The sequence below is a fragment of the Thunnus maccoyii genome, chromosome 8 (assembly GCF_910596095.1).
Source record: "Thunnus maccoyii chromosome 8, fThuMac1.1, whole genome shotgun sequence".
In the NCBI taxonomy this organism is placed as follows: domain Eukaryota; kingdom Metazoa; phylum Chordata; class Actinopteri; order Scombriformes; family Scombridae; genus Thunnus; species Thunnus maccoyii.
The window spans coordinates 24,465,592-24,479,177 of NC_056540.1; the positions used below are offsets into that span (position 1 = coordinate 24,465,592).

A 13,586-nucleotide genomic window follows, 5' to 3' on the forward strand; every position below is an offset into this window, starting at 1 on the left:
ATGGCCCTCTTCCCTGTTTACCTTTGCATAGGCAAAATGACATATTCTGGAGCAGGAAGGCAAACAGAGGAGAGGAATGAGAGGGAGATGTTCAGGACGGACTGGAAAAGCAGAGTGCACCTTCTTCACAACAGGCACGGAGGGGTTATTATCCTGACTGACAGTGACTTAGCAATGAAGTAATCATCATGGGACAACCAAGGTACTGGATGTGCCTGTAACTATAAATGTATAATATCAGTCACTTATAAATATCAGACAGCAGCTCACTAATGTTTTTCACCTCGCTGGTTTACTTCACTGCATGCAAGATCTTGTGATTCTTGTTCCTACTGAAGCAGAGGGAAACCTTGAAAACCCTGCATACGTAAACGGGAACATTAGTGGAATATTCATTTTCATTACCCATGTAAACAGCTTAGTAGGAAGGCAAAAACCGGAATATTTTGTGCATGTAAACATAGTCAGTGTCTATGTTGTTTCTCATTAGCTATCAAGCTATATGCTAGCGTACCCAAAAACATCATTGGGGTTTTGGCTCTACTCTGAGGACAGGATGATAGTATTGTGTGCAGCCATCAGGCCCAGTTGTTGTGGGTCAGTAAATACATCCACACATGCCAGTGAGCACACAGATACACAGTCACACATACTGCGGTGCTTTCTCTCTCTCTCTCTTTCTCTCTCTCTCTCTCTCTCACACACACACACGCACACACACTTAATAATGATTCCATATAATAATTATAATGACTGCTCACTTGTATGCCTTATAACAGCCTGCAGCATACTCTGAAGTTTCACTGTAATCCACTGAAATGCTCCACCTCACTTCACAATAAAAAAAAACCTGGCAGCTGATTGACTGATTTTGATGTTCAAAATATAGCAAATCATTTTCATTTCAGACTTATCTTATTTTTGTTTTCACCTGCTACCCGCCTGCATTTAGTTCATTTTTACCTGTTCACATGAATTTATATATTTATATATTATATTTTGTACTCAATACACAACTTTTTTGCAGGTTACCTATTACCAGATCGGTTACCCACAGGTACCAGACCTGGTGCAGGACTCTGGCTTATGCTGGTCTTTGCATCACCACAAAAATAGGGCGCAGTGTCTTAGTATTAATAATAACATGATGCAAATATTAAATGAAATTTAATAATTATCCAATTGTGTAAGTTTGTTATTCAGAAATACTGAAAAAGGATTAATTCATCCATAATATATACTTCATACATACATTGTTTTTTGTAGAAAGCTATATGCTTTAATTCATTTCAAATTGCATTTTTTTATTGTAAATCAAACTGTGTGTATTATCATTTGTCAAGTCTTTTACCCAAAACTCAAGTAAAAGAAGAGGAGACTTTTGACTAAATACTATAAATACTCTAGTAAACATGCACATAGAAAGTAAAAGTAAAAAGAGTAAAATACTTAACAGTCATTCAAACAGTAATTCAACAGTTATTTAGATTGTTGACAAAATGTAATTAACATCACTCAGTTTCTAATAGCAAATGATTACTCCTGACAGTCCATTAATAAATAATGTTTATAGAATGCACATAGAAAGTAAAAGTAAAATAAAAATTAATTTCCAACCAACTCTTTTAAGATGGATCTTTTAAAATGCCAGTTTGGGTGTCATCACAAGCTTGAAATATTAAACAAGATACAAAAGATATGGTATGCTAAAGACTATTCCAAATGTTTAACTATTAAATGTTGTTATTTTTTGCAGCATGATGATTCATTTTCTTTTCTGAAGTAATAGGATTCAAAGATATTAAACAATGATACAAACAGAATGATACACAAAACTTTCATCCAAAATAAAAAAAATCATTATCTTACAGAGTTCAGAGGTGAAAGGCATGTGCTAGAGCAGCTTAAACACTATTTTCACAGATAATGTGACAGAGAAAAACTTTATATTAGGATCAATTAACAAATCTTTTGTGTGAATTAATCTAACTTCTAAACCCTGGCAGTAGTGTAGACACAATTTTCTTCTGCTGCTTTTGCATTCCTTCTCCCTGCTTTGCCAGCTTTCTTCTTGGTAAAGGTTACTGCAGAATAAACCAATGAGTCCTGATATCTCTGAGGAAATAAATCATAAAATATTGTGAGATGGCAAGTCAATGTAAGGACGTGCAAACAGATAAAACATGCTTTTCAAATTACATATTATCTTTAAATTCCTTACCTGCTGACTTCGCTGACCACCACTGGCTGTTTCAGCATTTGTTTGCAGAGCAACAGCAGCTGTATTATAAAATAATAATAATATGACTTATACACAGCACTGATGTGGATCTAAGGGTGTTATAGCTGTTACTAAAAACTGTTAGATTGATGGATAGATAGATAGATTCATGTCTGAGTAATTTCTCTTACCATTACAACAATCACAAGATTTTCTCTTCATGCCATATATGAGGAAGGTTGTTACAACCAGACTTGTAGCCAAAGCAGCACAAAGCACGTAGATAATTGTGTTGGCCTTCTCTAAATCACAACTGCCGACAACTGAAGTTTTATGAAAAAAAAAGAAATAAAATAGATAATTTAAGGTTACGAAATAGCAATAACTAATTTATGGTATTTCATAAGATGATAAGAAGAACAAATGTTTTTTGATCTAAATGGATTGTGATTGATTCCTAATAAAACACATAGATAGAATAATCTCACCATTATATAGAAATGAATTTACCTTCAATGTCCAGTTTTGTTCCATTTCCAAATAATATCTCCCCACATGTGGCCACAGCACAGTAGTAAGTCCCAGCATCAGAGGAGCTGACGTTCTTAGAGAAGCTGTAGACACATTTCTGTGGAGAACGAGTCTCAGAACTCTTTTCACATTCATCACTGCTGTTGCCATGAGCGTAAATAAAACTGGGATGAGATTCATCTGATCCAGCTCTGAACCAGTACACTCTGTGTTCTTATGAACACCTTTTATTCTCAGAGTCAGAGAGCATTGAACACTGGGGAGTCACAGAGTCTCCTGGATGGACTGGATCAGATGGAAAGTCTTGAGTGATGGCAGTGATATCAGGTTCTGGTCCTGGGAAATGAAAACACAAATAATAAATATGTTTTACTCATTTTGATTAGGATGCATTATAGGGTGGAGGTGTTGAAGTTACAATTATTTATGTTTAAACAAAAGACAAAAATCTGCATCATGCTTAAAACAAAGATTTAAGTCTGACTTACATGTTGATTATGTAAACGTGCCGATTTAAATGTAAAATTGCTGTTATAAATGACATTTTATATCCACATAACTCTACAAGTCTCAAGACATGTCACATTTTTGTTGCTGTTTTTGCTGTATTTACCTTTGATTCTTAGAAATGTTCCACTCAAAAATGTCATGTGGCTTTGTTTCACTTTTATACAGTAGTAGACTGCAGTATCGCTTAACTGTGTTTTGTTAATATGCAGAGCAAATGTTCCAGGCTCTTGTTTTGTTGTAATGTGATGAGTCACCTCATTAACAACATCATAATCAAAGGCAAATGTTCCACCTAAAATTTCAGGAAAGGTTCCTGAAACAAGCCTGATCCAAAATAAGTTTGTTGATCGCCAAGATTTCTGGCGGGTACATGTCAGAGTCACATTTTGTCCAACACCAACAGTCTTTGTTGCAAAGATGTGATCGTCGGTGCATTCTGAAAAAAAATTCAAACAGAGCAGGGATTAACAGCAGAGATACATTCATATATGTCATATGTACTAATGCAAGAAAATGACAATTTATTTGAAATACATCTGGAGTAAATCTTACGTCTACATATACTTACGCCCAATTTTGAGCATGAGAAGTATAGAAAATACGATCAGCATTTTCTTGTTTTATCAGTTGAGACAGTAGTCAGTTTAGACAGTATAATAAGATAATTCACTTTAATATGATCACATTAAGTGGGAGGGAACAATTTCAGAGCAATCTGATTGGCTGTTCGTTATGTTGGCGTTTCACTGCACTACCCCCGTGGAAATATGTTACCCAGAACTTTCCAACTTAAACACATGAAACAACACCAGCAGCTTTCTCACGTTTGGTTTTCATGGTGGGTTCCTTACAGTGGAACACTTACTGTACACAACAAATATATTGTTGTGTTTACTGTATATTGTGCCTAAACAATATTTCTCTTGTGAAGAAAATGTCATTGTTTTCCTCAGCAGATTGTTCCATATTACTAAACCAACAGCCTTTAAACTCAATTTTATGTTCATTGTCAACAGTTTAAAATTATTTCTACAATATTTGTGCATGGCAACAGTATGGGTAAGGTAAAACACAATATTGGTACCATAACGAGATAGAAGCTCCATCATATCACATGAACTGTACACTACTGATGGAAATTAGTTACTGCAGAATGGTCTGATATAAACATACTTCTTAAGGAGACTGGTCTTTATTCTTGCTTCTTTAATTTATGGATGATATGTTTCTGAGGATCTGACCAATATTTAAATTTAGCTTTTAACATTTCAGCTGTGCTGCTTTTCATTGTTGGCCTGTTAAATATAGTGATGGAGGAATAAGTTAAATTTTCAGCCATCAAATCAAGCATCTAAGTCAGCCTGATTAAAATGCTGAAGTCATAAGATTCATTTATGGTTCTGCAGCAGCTATGTGTGTAGGCTCTGTGGCTACACTGTAGCTAAAGTCCACCTCCTCAAAAATGTGACTGTACAATACATGTATCAACCACAGAAGTTACTGAGATACCACTTTGGGACCACAAGAACTGTGATTGGTCAGCATTGGCTTGTGTTTTCTTCTACAAATTTCTGATTGTTGATAGTGAGAACAACATTAAGCAAGCTGAAGAAATGGTCTTCAGTTCTTTAACACACATAGCAAACAGTCTTTCTCATTGCAAACCATCTGCTCATCACCTTCGCTGCACTTTATCATAGAGAATGAACACTGTGACTGCACAGTAGTCTGTCCTTGGCAAAATAAAGTTAAACTGGCAAAGTATAAGTTACCTGGATGCAACTCCAGTTATCTAGGCAGCCAACTGTCACTCTGTATCACAAAGTAAATAAAAGTCAGCTTTGCCGGATGGAAAATGTTTAAGTATCATACCAGAGGCTTAAATCATTGTATTTTGAAGAAAATGACCATCATTGTCATAACCAAGAGAACTAATAGGTGTAAATGTGTAATTTTCAGAAAACACATATTTATTGAGACCAACTACCTCTTGACATCGACGACAAATCTAGCCACATTGTTTAAAAAAAAATAAAAAATTGCTGACATAGTTATATGATGCATGGAAGGGGGTAGTCTGATTGGCTGGAAAGACATCACATGCGAAGAGATGTATAAACACAGACATAGGATCCATATTTTACTGTCCTTATCGTGCCAAGAAATAAAATTAAAATGAGATAGCCTAGACTAATTACAACTACTAATACTAAGTGTCAGAAAATGACCATATTATCGGAATTATTGGACTTTTGGCATTATTGATCGTACATCGTTCAGAGGTCAAAATTAGTGTACAAATATGATCATTATCGTACATCTGGCAACGCTGATTTAGTATATAAACACAGTTACTGTGGGGAATATAATCAAAGCAGGGCGTCACATAGAATAAGTCTGTCTAGTGTTACGGTGGTGCTACTAATAGGTGAAGTTATATTTAATATCCTTAAAAGAGTACTCCATCAAGTTAGCATTGCATCAATGCAGCATAACTAGATATAATTGTTTTGATTCCATGCATTCTTCTTCCTTGTCAAATCCTGCAGCATACATTATTCATAATGCAACTCGAGCACTGACTGTTTGGTTGGAGATTCAGGTGTGTGTTGTGCTCGAAGAGGGTAAAAGTAACCTTGAGCCGCTAGCCTCAAGCAGAGATGAGGAGCAGGCTACAGAGGACTCATGAACTCACTTCTTTCTAACTCTACACCTCCAGATTATTTTCATTTTCACTTGTAGTCTTCAGCCCCAACCTTAAAATGGCCTCATGTGACATCAAGCAGGCGACTAATCATACTTTGCTTTATACAACTTTTTTCACATATGCAGTAGTACGCCCCAAAGACCTGTAAACAGACGATGTGGAATCAAGGAGTTCCTCTTTAATCTGCCTCCGTCTGGTTTTTGTGGCCTTCTATGTTTAGTATCTGTGAATTGAGATTTTGTAACACTGGACGGTGCTTCAAACCATCTGCACTCTATTAACATCACTGCCACCTTTTGGTGAAAACCAGAACAGGAGATAAAGTTTACTAGAAACCTTTTTTGTTCACAAGTTCAGTGTGTATGTTTTATTATCCTACAACCATGTCTGTACTACTTACAGTCAATAACAGGGGTTTTAATTAACCTAATAAATATGTGGACACTGAATCAAAAAGGAAGCCAGAGGAGCCATTTTAAATAACCCAGGAGTGGATAAATTCAGGCAGTGATGAGGCCACTCACTTTACCCGTCAGGCATTATCAAAACACGTCAGCTGAAAGAGTACAGCAGCGTGGGGGAGAGCTGTCATCTGCTTTATTAATACTATGTGCAATTTAGAGTTTCAGATTCACTTGTCATACAGTAAATGCTTTTTTCACTGAGGAGAATGTCCAAACTCCACAAATAAAGAACCTAAGACCTTTTTTTGATGCAACATGTTAATCACTGAGAGACCATGGCAACAGCTTTCAACCACAAAGCTTTTTACTGGCAGTAACCGAAAGACGCAAAGTGATTAGAGTAAAAAAATCACATGTGTGTAGATTGTGAGTTCCTGTTGTGGAAAAAATAACAGGAACACTTGACAGTACAACAACACAAAAATCAAATAATTACTATGAAGTTGAATCATTTCACCAACACAATCTTGTGTCATTCTTTATGCATAATAACATACACAGTTAAAGAAATAGGTGATGAACACATGAAATGTAACAATGTAATACAAATAAAAAGTCTTTTCCCGTAGTATCACCTGAGACACACAACAGAGTCTCACTTGCTCTCTCCCTCTTACACACACACACACACACACGTGCATGCAAAAACACACACACGCACACACACAAACTTGTTTTTATGGCTTTAGGGGGACTTTTACTGACAAACACAAACTATTTTTTCTATCTTTATGGAGACTTTTACTGAAATATATATATATACAAACACACACACACACATACATACATGAATGGGTTTTTATGTTTTTATGGGGTCTTTTACCGACAAACACACACACACACACACTCACACATTTCAAACAAATGATGCATGGAAAGTTGAGCATGGTTGTGGTTGGGCTTTCAACATAAGGTGTGAGTTCAAACGGTCTTTTCTTCCTTTCTTTCTCACCAGGGCTCATATACAGGCATGCATTTACAGTCAGTGAGTGGTTTCTTTTTTCTTGGTGGACATTCGTGTTAAGAGCAGGGGCTTAAACTGTCGTCCTCCTACCCTTTCTTAGACTTTTTTCTCATCACTCAAAAGGAACTTTTGCAAGCTGAATTCCTTTTTATCTGTTTGTGTAGCTCCACCATACAAAACATGCAGTGTATTTCATATTACATTTGTAAATGTTCTGCTACAAAATCATGATCTCACTGTCTTTGTTATTTCAATCATTATTATTAATACATGTCACAGAGAGCCTCGAGTGTTAAGTATGTCCTCTTAAAATGACTTACAGTAGATCTCCTCAGGCTCTGCATATTTACAGACCAACAGTGCAAAGTACAGTTAAAGGACACGAAGCATGTGATGTACTGCAGATAGAAACAGTAAACATTATCACAGTGTGTTGTGGACCTGGCTGACACATCAGTTTTTCTTTCCTTTATAAGCAGTGCAATGCATAGTGTATGTACAGTGGCATATGTATGTGAGAGTGTATATTTTTTTGCTGAAGGAATTTGCTCAAGTAAAAAAGGCCCCAGTAACCATTTAAATATCTGTTCTTGTGCGCACGCAGTTGTACTTTGGACCAGGTGCTGCTTGATTAAAATATTCAATTGTCATCTCAAAGCAAAAAATCATGGGTTTGAATCTTTGCTGGTTGCCATATCTCATAACAGACTCTAAATGGTCTGTGATAGTTATTAGTGTGAATGTGTTCTTATGTCTTGGTTCATTTACAGACTGGTGTACTGTAGCCTATCTAAAAAATGTGCCTGTTTTTTTCCCTCTGTAAATCCTTATAATAGAACTTTCAGACCCAGTTTGTAATATAAATAATTCCGTAGACAGGCTGGTAAAACTAAAACAACCACATAAGCTTGTTCAACTAAAATGCACCTGCTGAGGCTCTTGTACCTCTCCCCTGCAACTCTAACCTTGCTACATATCCTGTTGATACCCATAGTCGGGTCTATTCTGAGTAAACAACCTTTGTGGTTGGTCAAAGGCAGAGAGACGGCCTACCACACATTTCATCTGTCAGTGTAGCTGCTGCATGCGGCTTTGGTTGTCTTTTTTCCAGGCACTCATGCAACATGCTTTCACACAGTGCCGTGACACTAGACCAGAGGTGCTCAAATACAAGTCTTAGAGTTTCCACCGCATCAGAGGTCCAGTAAAGGTGCATTACATGATGATGTTTCATTACATAAACTCTAGAACTCTGTACATGAACAGCATCTCTGTATTATTGGGGGACGTGACATCTTCATGGTGTCACCAAGTCACTAAATATAAGGATAGAAAGGTGCTATGGCCCGGTGGAGACACTGCTGCAAGTGTTCATTAATGTGTTTGCTGTGGTATGAGTTCCACACATCATGCTTGATGTCATAGTGGTGTTTTGTGTTCCCACTCCTCATTATGGCCATTGCAAATCAAGCACAATGGTCTCTTTGGTCAACCTTTCTTTTTTTTTTGTATCAGCTAGCTTTGAACAAACAATTTAGCTTAATTGACCGGAGCTCCTACACTCCACAACTACTTTGCTAACTTATCTTTGACAGCTGAGGTGATGTTATAGGAATGTGTCCCACAAAAGCTGTCCAAGTGAGGTTGCAGTTAAATTTTGTTCCTGTTATTTAGTCCAAATCCAGACCGAGCCCACCTTCTGAGTATGTATGCACCAGACTGAACGAGTTTTGTGTAATGGTAGTGAGTTTGTACATTTGGAAAGTGGACCCAAAAGCAGACTCAGGAAACAACAGAAGATAAGAGTCCTCCACTCACTTCTAATGGTGCAGTTACAGTCATCAACCTGAAATCAGAATCAGACAAACAATTTGAGAGAATAAAGAAATATTAATTAATCTATGGTGCAAAATTAAATGCAGCTATGATAAGTGGTACCAAATCAATGTTTTTATGCAGCATTTTTAAAGCATCCCTCAATTAAAGATTGAAGATACCTACATAACATAACATGTTTCTAACTACTTCCATTAGTTATGAGTCAGCCTACAACAGTCCACTGTCCTAATAGTTGTCTGCCTATTTCTCCGTCTCTCCAACAACAAAACTGACACATGTGGTTCAGAGTGAAATGTCTCCACAACTATTGGGTGTCCTGCAATTTGATATTTATGGCCATTGTGAACTTTAATTATAATCACTATGGCTGCTAGATGGCATTTGTCACTCAAACATAACTATATGTTGTTTTTGGATGACGGATTATTTTTTTGGGAGGACAGTCTCCAATTTTCAGTCTTGAAGATGGAGTTCTTTCAATGTGCAGATTGCCACCATGATTGTGACCTTTGGTCATGCGCCCACTATATGTAGTTCCAGACAGTCAAAAATAATAAAAACAATAAAAGTCAATAATATCATCTAGTCTAACAATTAAAACAAACATAACACACAACAACAACAACAATTATTCACATACATGTGAATTTCATTAAAAATCATGGTTTTGCTAAATTTAGGGTGGAGTGTATTTTTTGTGCTTCAGCCAATCAGGATGATTTCTACGTTGCAGACTTTGATCATGTTGTAACTAAAGCTTTGGTTTGAGTGGGAAGACATCAGTTATGCAAGAGGAGTGATGTACCACAATGGCCAAAAGACTGGTGGCTTTGATTCTTCTTTGCACAGCTTGTAAGTGCAGTTGTTTGATAAGTGGTAGTACTAACAAGTATTTGTACAAAATGAAAATGCCAAAACTGTCAAGCTATAATATTTCTGTAATCGCTTTCCTTTCTAAAATTATTGTTGTCCTATCTGGGTTGGTGTTTTAACTCTGGTATTGTTCGTTTTTTCTTCTTTAGTTCTGATTCAAACTGCAGAGATTCCTCAACAGATCTCTTTGACTGTGGCTGAAGTTGGTGATAATTTGACTCTGACATGCCCAGTCTCTGGGGATGAAGTTGGTTTGTTTTACTGGTATAAACTGAATTTTGGATATATGGTCCAAACTGTTGCTGAGGGATCTTTTAACAAAATCACACTTAAAAGACAATTTAACAAGTCAAAATTAACAGTTGCAAAAAGCAATACTCAGTATTTTCTTCACATCAGAAATGTAAGCAAAGAAGATGAAGCAACATACTTCTGCCAAGCTGGATCGGCATACGAAATGAGCTTTGTTAATGGCACACTTCTGGCTGTGAATGGTACAGTATGTTAATTTCAGCATTATTGTCTGTCATGCATGTGTCAATAATTCTACATTTAGAAGCAATTTCATGTTCCGATGTCACACTAAAATAAATTAACATACAACCCCTCTGACATGTTTTTGTAGATCATAGAAAACGGCAGAAATATTTCTACGTGAAACAAAGTCCAGAGATGGAGTCAGTCCAGTCGGGAGAATCAGTGACTCTTCAGTGTTCGCTTCTTCCCAAGAAGAAAGAAAACACAGATCAGTGTCCCGCTGTGCACAGTGTGTACTGGCTCTACAGAGGTGCTGCGGTCCAATGTGGGGAGATTCTGTTTTGTGAAAGGACTGAAAGGGAGACAGGTATGTTGATCTTTCCACTATTATTTAGATTATGAATGTGTGATAAACTTTTGATCATTTAAATGTTGAATGCTATTTTTCTAATGGTAATTTTAGTAATGATTATGACTTTGTGATGCTAAAACAATGCAAGAAATATTTATGAAATTCAAACTTTAATTCATTAGACACTACATTTTCTGTCCTTTGACCCTCTATTTCTGTTACTTATTCAATTTATTCATGACTTATGGTATACAATGGTACCATGGCAACTTATAGCAATGTTTTTTGTCATTATTCTATTCCTAAATTATGTAGTAGTTGACTGATTAAATGATATCCTATCTTATCATGTAAGATGAGGAATATGTAAAGAGTTCAATGTCTGCTTGGACTTTTTTCTGATTTCAGAACAAGAATGGGACCCAGTTATATTTGTGCTGGGAATACTGTTGGCTCTCTGCGTCATTGTGATTGCCATCCTTATTTGCTCAAGAGACCAAAAGTGACTGGAGGCCCTTCAGAACATTTGTACATGGTATGACCAGGACTAAACAATCAAAAACCCCTTTGGTGCTGCCCAATAACGAGTCAATGAGTATATCCCACTTCCCAAAATCACGCCATCTGCTCAAAATACTCTGAAACTCACCATCATAATAAGAAGACTGTGAGACTGAATTATTGATCTTTGATGTTTACATATGGGTAACATGTGCCATGACAAATTTGGCTTTATCGCAAAACACATTATTCATCTATTTAGATTTTTTTTTTTTTTTTTACTACACAAGTAAGTGAGGAAAATTGAACTATTAAACTATTAAAATCTTGTATGAAAAACAGAAGCTTTGTTTTATGATGTAACAAGGTCAGGTCTGTTCAATCAAGATCGTTCTTCAGTTCAGTGAGCCTTTATGTGGTGTCTCACTCTTTCATCTTAAAGTCACTGCAGCGTGTGGTCTTTATTAAGTTATTCAAAGGCAAGGACTACATCATCAACTGAGATGCAAATAAATAGTTTGTTGACTATGAAACATATGAGTAGTGACAGGCAGATGGGAATGGTGGAGCAGCGTGTAGGGAAGGCTTTGGAAGGATCAACAAAGGCTTCCGGGTTGCCAGACCCCCACGGTACCCAATGAGAAATGATAGAGGGGGAGGAGAGAAAAGAGGGACCTCCAACACAAAGACAACTCTTCATCTGGTGTAAGGTTATCATCTACGCATACGCATGAAGAGAATGCTATCATGCAGTAATTATTCCTGGGTGAAAATACTATTATCTTGAAAAAGACTCCATCATCCTTTAAGCCCCTATAGGAGTGGGGGACAATCATGGGCTGAATAAAACACTGCACCAACTGTTCTACAAATAGCTCTTTGTTTCAGCATGTGTAATAAAGTCATTTCAACATGTATTATGTGTGTATCAATGCTGTTCCTCGAGATTAGTTGTGTATTGTGTATTTACACTTTAGACTGTAATCATGGTTCTAGTAAGATACATGGAAACATCTCTGGGTCTACACAGAGAAGGGTGTTACAGGTTGATGTGCATACCTCACAAAACTCAAAATGTGTCTGCAAGATGATTAATTAATCCAACTACTGTCCTGTTTCGAATGGAAAGAAATAACATGGAAACATTATACTCAAAATCCATACAAGTACAAAAGAGACAGTCATGTGAATTCTGTTTGTGTCTGAATGACACCTGCACATATTCGCCTACATACAAGAGAGGTGTTCAGAGAAAAGCATGTTCCAGTATTTCTGTGTTCAAATGAAAGTACAGGCTGTGTGGTTACATCGCATCACTGTGTGGTTGCATCGCCACACAGCCCAAGTGTGACATATCCTTCTGTCAACATGAGGTTTAATGTTGCATTAAAGGGGATGTATCATGCACATTTCCAGGTCTATGTTTTTATTCTGGGGCTCTACTTGAATATCTTTGCATGACTTACAGTTCAAAAAGCAGGTTTAGCTCCTGTCTCTTTAAGGCTCCCCTCCGATGAGCCCACTCTGTTCTGATTGGCCAGCGTCCGTGTTTTTGAGCTTTGACTATTTTTAATATAGACTTTGAACATTATTACAGTATAATAAATGACAGGAAATCACAAAAGGCATGTTATGTCCCCTTTAAACTTGTGTTAAATATTATTACTGTGCCTTTCCACCAACCTCTGTCTTTATTATCATTATTTTTTATCTCTGCACTCCAATTTGACAAAATTACAATAGATGTGGCTACAAATCATGTCACTTACTTTACATTGCTGTCATCTTCAAACTATTTTTCTACCTTTTCAATCAGGCAAATGAATTAACACCTCATTATTGTTATTCTTATAATTATTAATGCCCCTTAGAGGAGTAGTTACGGGTACAGAAGGATTAGACACACTGAGCCACTAAAGTTACTGACTGTCAGTCACCCTGTGCTCTTCTTGTTGTCTGGGGTTTGCTTATCTTTGGCGGTTTTTGTTGAGGGAAGGGGAAGTGCTACTTATTCACTGGTCCCACCTAGATATTTGTGACAAGAGCATTAGTCTGATCTGTGATCTCCCCATCTGAGAGTGTTGACCTACTTATTTTATCCGGTAGATCAGAAGGAAACATTTTTGCAAACCTTTCTTATTCATTAC

The 13,586-nt window shown here is 36.8% G+C and overlaps 1 pseudogene; it reads right to left on the minus strand.

Moving 5' to 3' along the window:
• Positions 1-1,520: 1,520 nt before the first annotated feature.
• On the minus strand, positions 1,521-3,877 carry LOC121901582 (annotated as a pseudogene).
• Positions 3,878-13,586: the final 9,709 nt, after the last annotated feature.